Source organism: Montipora foliosa, chromosome 9, assembly GCF_036669935.1.
Source record: "Montipora foliosa isolate CH-2021 chromosome 9, ASM3666993v2, whole genome shotgun sequence".
NCBI lineage: Eukaryota > Metazoa > Cnidaria > Anthozoa > Scleractinia > Acroporidae > Montipora > Montipora foliosa.
The window spans coordinates 317,501-335,000 of NC_090877.1; the positions used below are offsets into that span (position 1 = coordinate 317,501).

Here is a 17,500-nt window from a genome sequence, read left to right on the forward strand (position 1 = left end):
GCTGGCAAAACTCAACTAAATAAGCTTTTGATCCTCCAAAAACGTGCTCTCCGTTTCATGTGCTTCGCTGACAGGTGTGATCACGCCATTCCTTTGTTCCTTCATGCAAAGGTTTTACCTATTCACTTTTTGTATTATAAATTGCTAGCTGAAACAATGCATGATGTAAATAACGATGTTATCCCTTCACAATTGAAGGATTTGTTCATCCCTACTGCAAAAATTCATTCATATAATACGCGATCTTCAGTTTCCAACAACTTTTATATTAAAAAGTCAAAACTTGAAATTGAACGAAAATCGTTTTCAAGAATTGGTGCAAAACTGTGGAATGAGATACCAACTAAGTACCGAACACTACCAAAACCCATTTTTAAAAGGAAAATTCGTATGATCTTATTCAATATATTAGAATCTGAAGACTCCTACGAAGACGTAGAATCGATAATCTCAAAAGTTAGCAAATACTCTTAATAGCCATCATCTTTGCTTCGCTTATCTTATCTTATTCATTTTGTCTTATTTATCTACCTCTCATAATATACTGCGTTGCCAACCTCAATTACATAGCTAGGTGTTTCTTTAGACTTAATCTGTTTTCGTATTTACTTACCTATCTAATTATCTATCTATTTCTCGGTAGTCTTACTGTGTGTATTTTCTTCTTCTTTTACTGATTATCCTGGCCCGCCTCGATTAGCACTGCTACCTGCGGAGCCAGGGGAATAAGGACTTATTGTCAAATAATAAAATATTGTTGTTGTTGTTGTTGTTGTTGTTGTTGGGTTTTTGCCTCTAATAGCAAATATGTTGTTTGTTTCAAAAACTGTTCGCTGGAAAAGGTGGCCTTTATGAATTCATCATGTTTTATGATATGCGAGCGTAACTGGATAGTTTTTATGGCAATAGTAAAGCATTATCTTGTCAAAATGAGGTTAGCGTCTTTTTGGTGTGTTAAGTTAATTAAATCGTGAGTTTGTATTTGCCGTCTGCCGCGTAACCTTGATTTCCACTCTCAAAATTACCTCCAGAACCCACTTTTTGCGTAGAATAAGCTTTTAGAATGATGTTCTTATTTTGCATAAAGCAAGCTAACAAAATCTGTACCTTGCTGAGTTAGCATTTGTTAGCGTTAACAGTATTTTCGGTCCGATGCTTCTGTTTGACGAGGGGTATATTGTTTTGGTCTCCCATCCAAACACTAACCCTGGAAAACAGGGATTAACTTCAGTGAACTTTGGTATTACAAAGCTGTCAGATGTTCAGAGGGCACGCTTAAACTTATGGTGTAAAGAAGTTGTGAGGGAACTTGAAAATTATCAACATGTCAGCCCAGAAGACAATGTTTCTCGCTTCTCTTTTATTTGTTATTCTTCAGAGACTGGAATGTTGTAGTTCAATACCACACAATTCAGTGCCTTCTGATTTTCTGTAACACGTACCACAGGCAACCCAGTGTATGCTTCACGGAAGCATCTCGTTATAATAATTATTGCGTGCTTTTACTTGGTGTAAAAGCGAACTTGTTTTTTGTGGTTGGCTTGTAGAACGCGGAATAATCATTATAATTATTGCGTGCCTTTACTTGGTGTGAAAGTGAACTTTTTTTTCACCAATAGAACCATTGGAATGACATAATTTTCTATTAGTACCAATCGTACCATTGGTACCAATGGACCATCGGAATTGCCCCGTAGGCTGTACCCAGCTTGATCACATGAGAAAATAGTTTCACCAGTAGAACCATTGGAATGACATCATTTTCTATTGGTACCAATTGTACCATTGGTACCAATGGACCATCGGAATTGCCCTGTACCCAGCTTGATCACATGAGAAAATAGTTTCACCAGTAGAACCATTGGAATGACATAATTTTCTATTAGTACCAATCGTACCATTGGTACCAATGGACCATCGGAATTGCCCTGTAGGCTGTACCCAGCTAGATCACATGAGAAAATAGTTTCACCAGTAGAAACATTGGAATGACATCATTTTCTATTAGTACCAATTGTACCATTGGTACCAATGGACCATCGGAATTGCCCTGTAGGCTGTACCCAGCTACATCACATGAGAAAATAATTTCACCAGTAGAACCATTGGAATGACATCATTTTCTATTGGTACCAATAGACCATCATAATTAAGAAAATAGTGAAAGTCCCCTTAATGAAATGCATATTCACCAACAGAACCATTGGAATGACATTCTTTTCTATTGGTACCAATCCTACCAATGGTACCAATGGACTATCGGAATTGACGAATCGTATCCGTTTGTGTATATTGGACAAAACTAAATGGTGACCCCGATAAACAATAAAGTAGCTGCTATTTCCAAAATAATGGAATTACCTGGTGATACATAACCTTGTCTTGGAGAGTAAATTTTTGACTCAGCAGAAACAATGGTCAACCCCGGGGTCAACCTCAAGAGTTTGGGCGATTGCGATCTTTGTTTTTGACTTTGCTCATTTATTGTCAAACTCTATAACACTTGACAGAAAAAGAAACTTACGAAAACCCGGTACCTTGCCATCATTTGACACAAAATTAATCACGGCGCCCGCTGAATTCCGGCGATGTCACTTTCGATTTTGCGATTAATTTGTGCAACCAAAAGTACAATAACAAAATGGAACGTAGCAAAAATCTCCCCAATATGTTTGTCGCTGATCGTAACTTTTTATATTCTATATTCACGGTTCAAAGTTAATGTTGTTTTCATGTCGTAAATATGTTATTCTCGAACGACCGTCCAGGAAACTTCCTTCTGCTCTTCTAAAAACTGTGTATCAATTTACTTTTGCATCAATATTTGTTTTTGCATAAAGCAAGCTAACAAAATCTGTACCTTGCTGAGTTCGCATTGGTTGGCGTTAATAGTATTTTCCGTCCAATGCTCCTGTTTTACGAAGGGGTATATGTTTGAGGTCACCCATCCAGATACTAACCCCGCCGGAGAGGAATAAACTTTAGTATACTTTAGTAAACTTTAGTAAACTTTAGTAAACTTTAGTATTACAAAGCTGTCAGATGCTCAGAGGGCACGCTTAAACTTGAGGTGAAAGAAGATGTGAGGGAGCTTGAAAATTATCAACATGTCAGCCCAGAAGCCAATGTTTCTCACTTCCCATTTATTTTCTTCAATCTTTCTGGGTTCAGTACTTTGCTAGTAACCACATGTCTTCTCAGGCTATTTACCCAAGACTTCTATCATGGCACTACAATGATAGACAATACCAAATCAGGCGCGTAGCGTCCTATACGCATATACGCACGTGCGTACTTGAAGTGACCAGAAAATTTTGAAATTTTTAGCAGTTGTTTCTATTCTTAACATTTTACTTGTACGCAACCAAGATTTCGTGATGAAAGCACCACTTTGATTAAATTCTAAAAACTAAAACACTAACAATGCCGTGTTGTTTGGCCAGCGTGCAACAGAAAGGCGAGGTTTCAAAGGAGCGACGTTCCAACGTTCGTGACAAAGGAGCGACGTTCCGAGAACGTTCTTGACAATTCCAGTCACGCTAGCACAACCAAAACAATGTTTTGTTTGCACCAAGTTTGCTCAAAATAAGGACAAGACGCTTTGTTCTTTGCTTGTATTCACACAACTATTTCGACAAGAAATAGAGAACGCAGTATTTTTCGCTCAGTTTACTTACGTTTCTAGATCATATGTACTTGTGCGTACTTGAAAAAATGACCACCCTACGCGCCTGCAAATCAATATCGTGCACTGCTAGAGCTACTATACAAGGACACCTTGAATCTCCTGGAAGACAACACACAGCTCAGTTGACATTTTATATGGAATAAATTGCTGTTTTACTTCACTACCACATGTAAGCAATGCGTGTCTAAAATTTCCAAAGAGGACAGGAATTTCTTCTTTCCGACAATGATTAATTAATAGGCTGGTAGCCAGGTTTATAACCTCGGAAAAGGATCTGTTCGTCGTGCAAACGTGTGAGGACCTGTGAGCCAAAGGGCCTCTGCTGGTATGACTTCTGGGTGACCCCTTAAATGGTCTTAATGACCCCCCAACTTGAAAAAAAATTGTCTGGAACGGTGCACATACCACAGGTAACCAGTGTACCCTCACGGAGGGTCTCGTTAAATTTAAAACAAGAACCCAATTCAAAGATTTTGGCATGAATTAAATGCTTAGGTTCATGCAATAAAAATATATAACTGCTTTAAAATCTGTCGTCTAATTGTTTTTGTCTGTGAGCTATGGTAATAACTGTTAATAGCTTGACTACAATGGATTTTTTGTAGTTTCCAGCACATTTCTGATTTGCTGGAATATTATTTTATAGGAGCAGGATAATTATGTATGTGTTGTGTATTTTCTGTTTCGAATCTACGTGTAAATTATGTTGAAACCATTTTTATTTTTGGACACAAAAACCCCATAACATAGCCTTTACATATGCTACGTAAAGGTTCCATTTGACTAGATAAAACATAGCATTTCCTTTCAAAATATATACACGAGGCATACGTATAACATAGCCTTTGAATAAGGCTTCTGTATCCAATTTATGTATATCATAACATACCATTTACATAAATTGCCTTAAAGGAACCAAAAGTTAAAACCATCAAGGAATAAAATTAACTGGTGGGAAAAGGCAGAGGAAAATCATGAAAAACTGGAATATCCTTGAAAAAAGCTGGAAATTAATACATGATCTTCACATGCTTTCATTTAATAGCATGCAGGAATGTCTAGAAAAATCTAGAAAGCAGCATTTGTAACAAGCTGGAAAAAGCTGAAAAAACCTGATTTGATCCCAGATTATGATTTCTGGAATAAAGCTGGCAATTTCTTCCCTAATTAGCATGTTCCATTAACATTCTAGAATTTTCTAGAATTTTCCAGAAAAGGAAACTGGTAAATTCTAGGAATTTCTAGAAATTTTTTTTGTCATATCCTAAGAAAAATTCTGGAAATAACCAGATTATTCCAGATTTGTTTTGCAAGGGTCTGTAATCAATCTAAAAAAGGTCAAGTTTTAAAATTTGGTCAAAATTCCAGTTTTGGTATATGGTACCGTTAACAGCGCTAAAGGGTGAATGAATTACTCTAGCTGTGCCATGTTGTTTTGATTTTCAAGTTACTCGTTCGTTATTTCAAAAAGAGCATTCAAACAAGCGACATTTTGGAGTCGTTTTCACTCGCTCGCAAGGCCCCATACAGAAAAAGTCGCCGTCCAGGTAAAATAATTATCGAAACAAAGTAAAACATATTTTTCTAAAAATGGTTTTGGTAGTCCTTTATTGTGACAAATTTTGGCAATTTTCGATTTTTTTATCTTGCACGGTCTTAGGTGAAGATTGCTGAGAGGCGCTCTTAAATGTTCCTTACAAGGAGGTGAAACTCAAACTATAAACCAGCGATATTATAGAAAACATACTGTAACTGACACAATGGTAAATTTTAAAAGTGTAATGCTAAACCGACATGATCAACTTGTTTGTTGAGTTTGCCCGGTTTCATCTGCTCAATATGGAAGCTCTCCCTGTGTTTGAGTTGATAGAAAGAGGTAGCATTTTCACTAAATTCTAAGCAAGAAACATCGCAATTATCCTGACAATGTTTAGACAAACTAAGATGCTTGAAAATATGATAATTTTTATCCCAGAAAAGGTGCTCCTTTACATGTGTGTAGAAATGCCTGTTATGCACCTTATTTTCCTTGCCAAATTTTTTAACCTTCTCTTGCACAAAGTTCAATTTCCACTATGGAAGACCAAATATTTTCTTGGTCAATTTATGACAGCTGATGACATGCATCACAGGTCAACTTGCCGGTTTTCAAAATGCAGGGGTTTCCTTCTTGTCTCGCCCCATTTTTCATAACTCTAAAAATTTTAATTTCATGTGGTTATCCACTGCCAAGTCTTTCGGTAAAACATTATCTAGTGAGAAATAACTTTCTAACAAAAATCATTTATACCTACGCAAACACAGTGGATCGAGATCGGGAACGAACAAATAAACAAAGCCACAATAAGCCAATGGATTTAACATAGTAAATTGATATTATTTACACTTGCTGAACAATAACAACTATGGTAAATAGCTGATACATGAAGAAACATGCTTGCGAACTAAAAGGCAAAGAAATTACCAACAAAACGAGTAAAATGACTTCAAATTGTAAACAAACTAAACAATGTCATAATCCAAGAACTATTATATGAAGCATGGATTTGAAAAAAGCAAGAGCTTCAAATTACATATTGCACAATAATCCCACAATACTACATTGAAACTAGTAATTGTGAAATAATGGTAACAAACGGATCATTTGGAATCAAATGCAATTAAAAGGATACAAAGCAGGAGACAAAAATACAGCAATTACTCATTGGAAAACAGCAAAAATATTCAAGGCGCAAATCACATGCTGTGCCAGACTAAAGGTCAACATATAGATAAATAAAGCTAGACAATAGCAAACGAAAATTTTGCAATCACTGCTAAGAACTAAAATCAAGAACAGAAAGCTATATGTAGTAACTAAACTAAAGGCTACGCATAAATAAAGAAATAGGAAAATACTGATAACATACCAAATGTTATTGATAACTACACACCTCAGAAGACTTGGAAAATGACTTGTCTTTAAGACTGACACTCTTCAGATAAACTAACTGAACCGACTGAACTTACTTCAAGTAAATGGTAGCCAATTTACAATGGATTTTAGGAAAATAGAAAACTAACTAAAAACCAAATAAGGCTAGGGGGTAAATCTACTACTCACTAATACAGGATTTACCTAAGGAAAGAAGGAGTTTACCACTCCTGCACAACTGGAATTAGGTAAGAGAAATGTGTGGGGATAACACAACTACACAAGCAAAAATATGAGGAAATTTCATGAGTAATTATGGGTAAACAAGCAAATAATAGTAATTAGGATAATGAAAAGAAGTTGAAAATAATTGGAATAAAAATAAACACAAAATGAACACAAGTGACCTAGTCACTGTCTCACAGTTCAATCAAACGACAGACAAATAACTTATTACAGGTACACCCAGCAAGCTAATATCACTTAATACCTTGCAATGTTCCTTTTTAAAACCTTTTGAGCAGGAATAATGAATATGGCTGAAAAAATTATTTACGGGATAAATAATACTGGTGGATCGTTTGGATGCATCATTTGCAACTAATCATGAGTGACTGTGAGCACTTCAGAAAATAAACTTGTAAGGAATTCTGACAAAAAGTAACGCAAAATTAATCAGAACTGGTTTATTACACATAAATTATTACTTGTTCGTGTTATAAAGAAACGAGAAACAGTGAGCAACTTACCAAAATGGATGCTAATCGACGCGAGGTCCTTGAAAACAAGAAATCACTCTGCAAAATATGATTTAATGTGGTTATCCATGCATTATCGAATCTTGTAGGAAAACTTTTAACTTTCATAACAAAATTCCCTTATGCCTAGTATGCATTAAAAATGTAGAACAGGAGTGGAAAGCTGAAAATTCTCAAGAGAACTAACAAATGGAGCAGCAAGGTGAAGTCATTTCATACTCGAGCAAACAGCGCAACTGATCAGTGAAGCAGTCCAATTTGAACACTGATCGAGGTGAGATGACTGTTCCATTGCTCCGAAAAAGTTCAAAGTCGTAATGAGAACGGGTACATTATACGATGCTCCGATCTTGCTTAGCTTTAAGTAAGATTTTAAAGCGAGTAGACATTAAGGGTTTGTTATGGCTAAAACTGATTGAATGCATTATATATTCTTCATCGTCATTTGCTTTGTGACACCCTCAATTTTGAATCTAAAAACCCTCTCTGTTCAGAAAAAATTCAAGATGCATCATTTACTTACTTACCTTCTCGATGTGCAAGAAAAGAATGGAGGGCAGTTTTTACATTGTAGTTCGATCACACAAGAAACAAATAATTTAGCACCGTGACACCTCAAGCTAATTGTTACTTATTATCTTGCAACGACAGACAAATATCTGATTACACCCAGCAAGCTAATATTACCTTGCAATGTTCCTCTTTAAAACCTTGTGAGCAGGAAAAATGAATCCGGCTGAACAAAAAATTAAGGGATAAATAATACTAGTGGATCATTTGGGTGCGTCATTCGCAACTGATCATGAGTGACGGTGATCATGATCACTTTAGAAAATAAACATATCAGGAATTCTGACGTAGTCAGTAACTTGATCCAAACTGAGTAAAGAGAAAACAACAAAAAGTAACGCAAAATTCGTCAGAACTGGTTTATCACACATAAATTATTACTTGTTTGTGTTATTAAGAAATGAGTAACAGTGAGCAACTTACCAAAATGGGTACTAATCGACGTGAGGTTGACAACAAGAAATGACTCTGCAAAATTTGATGATTTAATGTGGTTATCCATTTTAACTTTCATAACACAAATCATTTATGCCTAATATGCAAAAAGAGTGGAACTGGAGCGGAAAGCTGAAAAGTTCTCAAGAGAACGGATCGAGGTGAGATGACTGTTCATGATTGCTCGGAACAACTCACAAAATACATGGTTTCGTTCGGCGAGGTTCAAAGTTGTAATGAGAACGCATACATGTACATTATACGAGGCTCTGGTCTTGCTTAGCTTTATGTAAGACTTTAAAGCGAATAGACATTACGGGTTTGTTATGCCTAAAACTAATTGAATGCATTCTTAATCGTCATTTGCTTTGTGACACCCTCAATTTTGAATCTAAGCGGATTCAAAAACTAAAAACCCTCTCTATTCAGGAAGAATTCAAGACACATCATTTACTTACTTTCTCGATGTGCAAGAAAAGAATGGAGGACAGTATATAGTTCGATCACACAAGAAACAAATAATTTAGCACCGTGACCCCTCAAGCTAATTGTTACCCATTACCTTGCAACAACAGACAAATAACTTATTACACCCAGTAAGCTAATATTACTAAATACCTTGCAATGTTCCTCTTGAAAACCTTCTGAGCAGGAATACTGAATACGGCTGAAAAAAAGTTAAGGGATAAATAATACCGGTGGATCATTTAGATGCATCATTTGCAACTGATCATGAGTGACAGTGGTCACTTCAGAAAATAAATATGTAGGGAATTCTTAGTCACTAACTTGATCAAACTGGGTAAAGAGAAAACAAAAAGTAACGCAAAATTCATCAGAACTGGTTTATCACAAATAAATTACTTGTTCGTGTTATTAACAAATGAGTAACAGTGAGCAACTTACCAAAATGGATGCTAATCAATGCGAAGTCCTTGACGACAAGAAATGACTCTGCAAAATTTGATGATTTAATGTGGTTATCCATGCATTATCGAATCTTGTAGGAAAACTTTTAACTTTCATAACAAAATTCCCTTATGGCTAGTATGCATTAAAAATGTAGAACAGGAGCGGAAAGCTGAAAATTCTCAAGAGAACTAACAAATGGAGCAGCAAGGAGAAGTCACTTCATACTCGAGCAAACAGCGCAACTGATCAGTGAAGCAGTCCAATTTGAACACTGATCGAGGTGAGATGACTGTTCCATTGCTCCGAAAAACTCAAGTAATGGTTTCGTTCGGCGAGGTTCAAAGTCGTAATGAGAACGGGTACATTATACGATGCTCCGATGTTGCTTAGCTTTAAGTAAGACTTTAAAGCGAGTAGACATTAAGGGTTTGTTATGGCTAAAACTGATTGAATGCATTCTTCATCGTCATTTGCTTTGTGGCACCCTCAATTTTGAATCTAAAAACCCTCTCTGTTCAGAAACAATTCAAGATACATCATTTACTTACTTACTTACTTACTTTCTCGATGTGCAAGAAAAGAATGGAGGGCAGTTTTTACATTGTAGTTCGATCACACAAGAAACAAATAATTTAGCACCGTGACACCTTTTTTTTTTTTTTAATTGTTACTTATTATCTTGCAACGACAGACAAATATCTGATTACACCCAGCAAGCTAATATTACCAAATACCTTGCAATGTTCCTCTTTAAAACCTTGTGAGCAGGAAAAATGAATCCGGCTGAACAAAAAATTAAGGGATAAATAATACTAGTGGATCATTTGGGTGCGTCATTCGCAACTGATCATGAGTGACGGTGATCATGATCACTTTAGAAAATAAACATATCAGGAATTCTGACGTAGTCAGTAACTTGATCCAAACTGAGTAAAGAGAAAACAACAAAAAGTAACGCAAAATTCGTCAGAACTGGTTTATCACACATAAATTATTACTTGTTCGTGTTATTAAGAAATGAGTAACAGTGAGCAACTTACCAAAATGGGTACTAATCGACGTGAGGCTCGACAACAAGAAATGACTCTGCAAAATTTGATGATTTAATGTGGTTATCCATTTTAATTTTCATAACACAAATCATTTATGCCTAATATGCAAAAACAGTGGAACTGGAGCGGAAAGCTGAAAAGTTCTCAAGAGAACGGAGCGAGGTGAGATGACTGTTCATGATTGCTCGAACAACTCACAAAATACATGGTTTCGCTCGGCAAGGTTCAAAGTTGTGATGAGAACGCATGCATTATACGAGGCTCTGGTCTTGCTAAGCTTTATGTAAGACTTTAAAGCGAGTAGACATAAAGAGTTTGTCATGGCTAAAACTGATTGAATGCTTTCTCAATCCTCATTTTGCTTTGTGGCACCCTCAGTTGAAAGACTTAAGTCTCAAGCTCCAGTCCAACCCGGCCCTAAAAAGGTCACCTAGAATTTTCGAGACCTTTTTTCTGGCTGAAATTTTCGAAAGGTAAGTTTTTATCCCTATAATTTTCGGATCACTAGACTTTCAGCTAGGAAATCCGAACAGATGAAAAATTTTTAGAGGATAAAAATATGCCTATATCTGCCGTTTAAATACTAAAATACGTTAAACAATGCTATGTTTAAGTGGTTTTGAACTACATTCTCGTTGGGTGCCCCTGATACTATACGGGAAGCTGCGGGTTTTTTCAGATCCGATGAGGTTCGTAACATCAGAATGAGTCACATCTCTATTGATGACAGGTACCTGACAATCAGAGTGGAGAAAAGCAAGACAGACCAGGGAGATGAGGTTGTGATTGCCCAGTCAAGCAGTGGTGTCTGTCCAGTTTCGATACTCAAAAGATTACTTAAGCATGTTAGATATTAACCCCCACTCTAACGAATTTATCTTTAGAAGTCTGGTCCAAACTAATCGTTTCATGAGCTAATTCCAAAATGATAAACCAATTTCGTACACGACGTAGTGTAGTAGAGCTGAAATATGTAAAATGCGGCCTTTGAATGAATATGAATTAACTGGTAATGAAATATTTCTGCGGCATGAGAGCAGTGGGGACTGGGCCTGTTCAGTGCATCATGGGACACGATGACAGTCATACAAGAGAGTTTTGTCACATGGAAGATCATTCTTGGCCAACGCCAGTACTATGGACGTTTTTTTATTTCTTATTTTATTTTTTATTTCTCTACCACAGTTTAAATAGTAGTTCACACTCGTTTCAATTCTGTCTTAGCAGCGTGGCCTTCGTAGGATTGGCATTCAGAGCTTACTTATTAAGTCATGGATCCTACCCAGGTTTCCTGCCTTATTTTCCCCCCAACGGGGATTTTTTCCGGCAGGTTTCTCCTGGCCTCCGTCGGGGCAGTAGCTGTTTCTGTAAACTGCCGCCTAGCTCTGTAATTCTTAGGTAGGGATAGGGTTAGTTATCGAAGTTATCGTAGTGTAATCAAGTGTGATCACGACTCTACTGGTCTCAGCCGAGACTGCCCAAACAAACCCAATGGCTTTCTATTCATGTTGCGCACTGCATAGTGCACCTGAAATCTAGTAAATTTGTAATCTCAGATCTTTAAAGTGCGCTCGGTAATCGCTTTGGAGGCAAAGCAGATGGGTAAAGAAATTAAACAATCCGTTTTTTGTGCTTGGTCTATCGACCACTTATTTATTTTTCTGAGAGGTTTTACAATTTGTGGTTTCTTTTAGTGAATCCTAGGGTTTACAAATGGTTTCTAAACAAAGTCAAAATCCAATAGGTGTCAACACAAACAAAGGACCACAAAGGGAAAATCGCTGCACACGCAAGATTCGAGCGACCAACGCCAATAACATCAGAGACAAACAGTTTCAGCTACAGAACTCTTAAGTGGCTAGCGGCTTGGTGGATATTCAACGAGGCTGGACAATCTGCGAGCATTAAGTCTAAGCACCCATTTCAAATAGCGCTGATAAACAGCTTTTAACTCTAAGCACCCACTTTAAAATGGTTAACTTTCAATAACTGTGTGACTTGCATTGCATGTTGACTCGCATGGCTCGCTGGCTCACATTCAATCAACAACATAACGAAGTCTCAAACTGTGGGGCTAAAAGAACATCGGTATCAACAGAATACAGACATTAAAAAACTGAAAAGAAATACCAAACGATTGTGCTCGAAAATAAAAAAAACTGCGGTGATCGAAAATGATTAATTGACGAGACGCCGACACACTACACGTCATTGTTAATTTTATGGTATATAACGAATTGTAATCACACAAGTTAATAGGGAGCTTAAAGGGGCTAGGTCACGCTATTTTAGGCATTTTCAGCACTGATCGAATGGTCATAGAATTAACTAAAATATCAAAATAACTGTTCAAAACTATAGAAGAACTCTAACAAAACACAGGGAAGCCAAGATGGACAAAACTGGAGAGGATTGAAATGGATTGAGTTTGGGTAAATTTGAAAAACGTCGGCCCACCTTTTTTCAAATTTATATCAGTCTATATCAAAATGTCATTTACAAAGCTTGAAAATCATTCTCAGTTGTTATGTGGCCGTGATTTTGCAAATGAAAGACTCTTGCTCTGCCAATATGACGTTTAGAGCTCATAATTAACAAAATTAAACAAAATTACCTAAAATAGCGTGACCTAGCCCCTTTAAGCACGCACGTTTTTGAGACGCGAACGGCAACCGGAAGAGAAAATTTAACATGCCAGGGCAGTGGTATACACCCAGATTTTTATACTAATCATCTCTAATTGAGAAAAGATACTTAGCAATGTGAATGTGGTTGTGTGAAGACAAGTTAAAAGCGAAAACAGCTCACTTCCGGTTGCCGTCCGCGTCTCGAAAACGCGCGTCCTTAAGCTCGCTAATGCACTTAGTCCAACGGCGCGTAAGCAACTGGAAGGAGGTTTTAATGAGGTACAAGACATGTAGGTATACGAAGGCCTTTTTTTTATTGATATATATAGTTATCTATTTATTAATAAGATGCAAGGACTGAGTTAAATGTTTAATGTATCAGGTTTGTGCCCATCAGCGTCAGAAAAATGTTTATTTTCAAACCAGGTTTTGCGGGAAAGTAAACAATATGATTAAATTAACTAACTCAATGTCTTGATTAAGATTATTTGTGTATTGTACTGGAATTTGATGTAGCATTCACATTTAAATAATATGGAAATACCTGGAAAAAAATTTTTAAATATATAAACATCAATGAAAAACCAAGTGAGCTTTCGCGCGCAAACATGATAATCTTCACACGTGAAAATATCACTGTTGCTATGGTCACATATAAAAATCGGGTCTTCTGATGCCTGTCGTGAAATGATCTCTTATTTCATTGGTGTTTATATAATAAATAGAATATTACATGACCGCTTGTAGATACGAAATTTCTCTTCTCGTGTTGAAAATTTTTTAACTTATTCGCTGCGCTCGCTCATGAAATATTTTTCAACACGAGACTCTTCTACATTCCCAAGGTTTGAATTGGATACAACATTGATTTAGCCGATTAGGCCCATTTATTTCGTGGACTCAAAGCAGTACATACATCAGTATTACAAAATGGAAGTTACATTCCTAAACTGCAATAAAACATAACACCTATATCTTCATCAAATTGTTGTTAAGGGTGGAAAATCTCTTTTTGCAACCATGTCCTGAATTGTTCCTTCTATGGTAGCGTTCTTCTCCAGTTTCCCAGAAGTCGAAAAGGGATCAGATATTCACTAAGAAACAGTGACTTCAATATCCATATTTTTAACAACTACGGAAGCATTCTTTGAGATATCAAGGACCTCACAAACTAGCTGGTCATATACGACGCATTCCCCTGACGAGTGTGATGGTCTACCATGTGTATTTTGGGAGATGTGATGCAACGAAATCGAAATTAATTACTCCACGTGAAATTAATGTACATATAGAACGGTGTCCTAGCTGGAGACTTTTGAACAACTGACTTTGTTTTGCGAGCAAGAAAATTTATTTAACAAGATCGTTTTTTGGTGTGTTATAGATTGTGTGACACAGGAACCTGCATTATATTAATGTTCTGTTAAAGACTTGCCTGTACGTAGAGTAGCCGAAATTTGTCATATTGATCAAGGAAGTGTATATAGAATAGCAAAAGAACCGTTTGCTTTCTCAAAAAATTGTAAGGAAAGTGTTCAGAGTGGCCCAAGCCCCAAATTGAGAAGCCGGCAGACAAGACTGCTTCTGAGAACGGTAGTCCGTCTATGAGAAAGAGAAGGGATTTTACTTCACTTGTAAGCGGCTCATGGAAGAGGCAGGAATCTCACAAAGGAAGTGTCCGTAATTATAAGAGCAGTATCCCTTCACCACAACGAGTCACCAAAATTGAATGGGTCTAAAATGGTAAAACCGTGATTCGTACTAAAAATGCAGCGGTGTAAATAGTGAGCTAATAAACCGGGACACTGAAAAAACGCAGACTGCAGACTGTGCAGACCGTCTGTAAAATGAAAATTCTGTTAGCCTGAATTGGGCCTAAATGACATTCTGTTAGCCTAATTAGGCCTTAATAACATTCAAGTTAGCCTGTTTACGGTTAGCTCTAAATAATAGTGAGGGTAACGCCATATTTTACCCCTGGTCTGCACAGTCTGCAGTCTGCGTTTTGGCGTGACAGTAATAAACCAGAGTTATATAAGTTTTACGCTTAACCTGCCTAGTGGGACCTGTTTTCAAGTAGCTTTTTACCGATTTGTGCATGGTGACGTTCTCAATTTCTTATAAAATTGTTTAAGGATAATTTAACTAATGACTACCAGTGACTGGGTATATATATGTAAATGAAAATTTTGCAGTTTTATTTATCTACAGATAGTTAATAAAAATTCGCCAAAAAGTTTATCAATATACTTTTATTATATACCGAAGATTTCGCAGTAATTTAAATCTCATTAACTGCGAAAGATTTTCCCCCACAAATATTGGAGCCACAAATTTCGCAGTTATCAAAATGTCATTAACGGCGAAAGATTTCCCCCTAAATATATATATTAGAACCACAGATTTCGTAGTAAATGAAATGTCACTAACGGCGAAAGTTTCCCTCTAAAGATGTATTGGAACCACAAAATTCGCAGTTATTGAAATGCCATTAACGGCGAAACGTTTCCCTCTCTGTATATTATTACGGGACAGATTTTGTAGACACAGCTGCAGCGTTTTAACTTTTTTATGCTGGCATGGAACTTCAGCACTCTGCCGTTTCCGGCAGCTAACTCTCTCGGGGATTTAAACTACCAAAACTGGCGTTTTCATACGCTCTTGCGGAGCTATGATTGATTGACTGGCAATAAACTAACTAAACTAACATCCAGGAATTGTCCCACTCCTTCAAGTTCTTGAATTTGACAAGTCCAGGAAAGAATATGAAGACATGCAAGAGACGGTCGATCAGGAATCTTAGCGAAAGTGAACGAAAAATGGGGAAATACCAGATGGAAGGACGAGAGTACCTTTAATTATCTCGCCTTCGAGAAATTTTGCATTCTTTCTCGCTCCCTATCAAGCACACCTACAGAGAAACACCAAAGATTTGTACGTGGATATCACATACACAAATAACAATGGATTTCCAGACCTTTATTACTGAACATGGTTGCTTTTAACGAAATTACCATGGCGCCGAGTTTAACGCGGTTGCGAGAGTTCTTTTGAATAAACAAGACAGCGATGCCTACGCAATAGCTATTCGTGAAATATTTACCCACATTACTAAAATACACCCGTCGTTTAAAAATGGGCAGACTCTTCGGCAGATCATGGTAGATTTTGATCAAGCAGAATATAACGGCTTTGAAAGAAGTATCGGAGCGGAACTCTGCGAGAAAAGTTTGCGCGGGTGTACTGTGCACTGGAAAACGTCTGCTAATCGAGTAAGTGATATTGTTACAAAACGCAAAGAGGAATATAAAATCTTTCGCTACATTGGACATGCCATACAAGATCTAACGAATCAAACAGACGTCAAGTTGGCTTTCGACGTCTTTTGTGGTGTAAAGAATATAACCGAGGCGAAACATCTCTTTCCACCTGATCTAGCTGCTACTTGTAATCAACAAACCAATGCCCATTGGTCTCAGTCAGCGCTTTGGGTGAGGTGGTGGATAAGAGAGAGAATTCTGAAAACGTTTTGTAAGGCCTACACTTTACGAGATAACGAAGAGTGGGACGCGGCACCCAATACTAACAATGCCGTCGAGTCCCTAAATAGTCAGTCATTTGGTGAAGGATGTAGTAACATTACGATGCTCATGAAGAATATTTACATGGAAGACAGGTTACATGCCGTCAAAATTGTCGCAAGTGAGCAAAACATTAATGCAAGTTACGAGAATAACAACCAAGTAGCAAAGGAAAAGAAAATAAAAAAGAGAAAGCGATCTCGATTAAGTTTGAGAGGAGCAAACAGTCCGCTAAATGAAAGCGAAGCCCAAGTGGAACAAACACCTCCCGATAAGAGAGCGAGGTTAGACAAACGACCATCAAAACGGAAATTACACGTAGGAGAAATGATGATTGGGACACACGGGTTGAAGTAGAGTACGAAGAGAATGTTGACGGAGTTGCAAAGAATCTTGGATGGATAAAGGGCACGATTAACCGCTTACTAACCGAGCGCGAGGGCCGTACTGGGGAATATTGGCCCGAGGTCGTTTCGCTCGGTCTGTACTGCCACGACCGTGGGCCAATGTTCCCCAGTACGGCCCGAGCAAGCTCGGTTAGTAAGTTGTTTATTATATGGCACTCTGTTTCTGATAGTAAAATGCACTTCCGGTGCAATCAATCTTTTTAGCTTTTTATCTTTTAGCTTTTTATCTTTCAATCTTTTTAGCTTCTTATCGTAGTTTCACTGTGAACAATGCCAATATTCACAGTTTTTTTTTCGCTGTTTTGGTTGCAAATTATGAATTTGCCGGCTTTGCTCCAAAACAAAAATTTACGGCTTGGCCTGTTTCCACGGAAATGGTCCGTACTGCAAAATCCCGACCGAGAAAGAACCAATCAGAGCGCTGGGATTTGCCCAAGACTGGCTTTGCTATATAATAATATGGATTACGATAAATTGAACGGGTACTTTGTTCAATTTCCGGATGATGTAGATTGGATAAAAACTCTAAACAGCAGGGACGTGAGAATAATCAAGT

General features: G+C 37.3%; 1 protein-coding gene across 8 annotated transcripts in view; it reads right to left on the bottom strand.

Moving 5' to 3' along the window:
• LOC137970733 (tetratricopeptide repeat protein 28-like) overlaps positions 1-10,263 on the bottom strand; it is a 36,004-nt gene extending 25,741 nt beyond the window's left edge. Inside the window, exons 1-6 of one of the 8 annotated variants that reach the window (XM_068817274.1) lie at positions 10,012-10,263; positions 9,272-9,319; positions 8,984-9,032; positions 8,354-8,398; positions 8,048-8,096; positions 7,352-7,399 (exon numbers count right to left, since the gene is read on the bottom strand). The gene's annotated coding sequence lies outside the window, so the exon portion shown is untranslated. Of the gene's footprint in view, positions 1-6,597; positions 6,762-7,351; positions 7,400-8,047; positions 8,097-8,353; positions 8,399-8,983; positions 9,033-9,271; positions 9,320-9,833; positions 9,919-10,011 lie in introns of those variants that run through there. The other 7 variants (XM_068817272.1, XM_068817273.1, XM_068817275.1 and 4 more) reach the window with 7 other exon arrangements.
• Between the last annotated feature and the right edge of the window lie 7,237 nt (positions 10,264-17,500).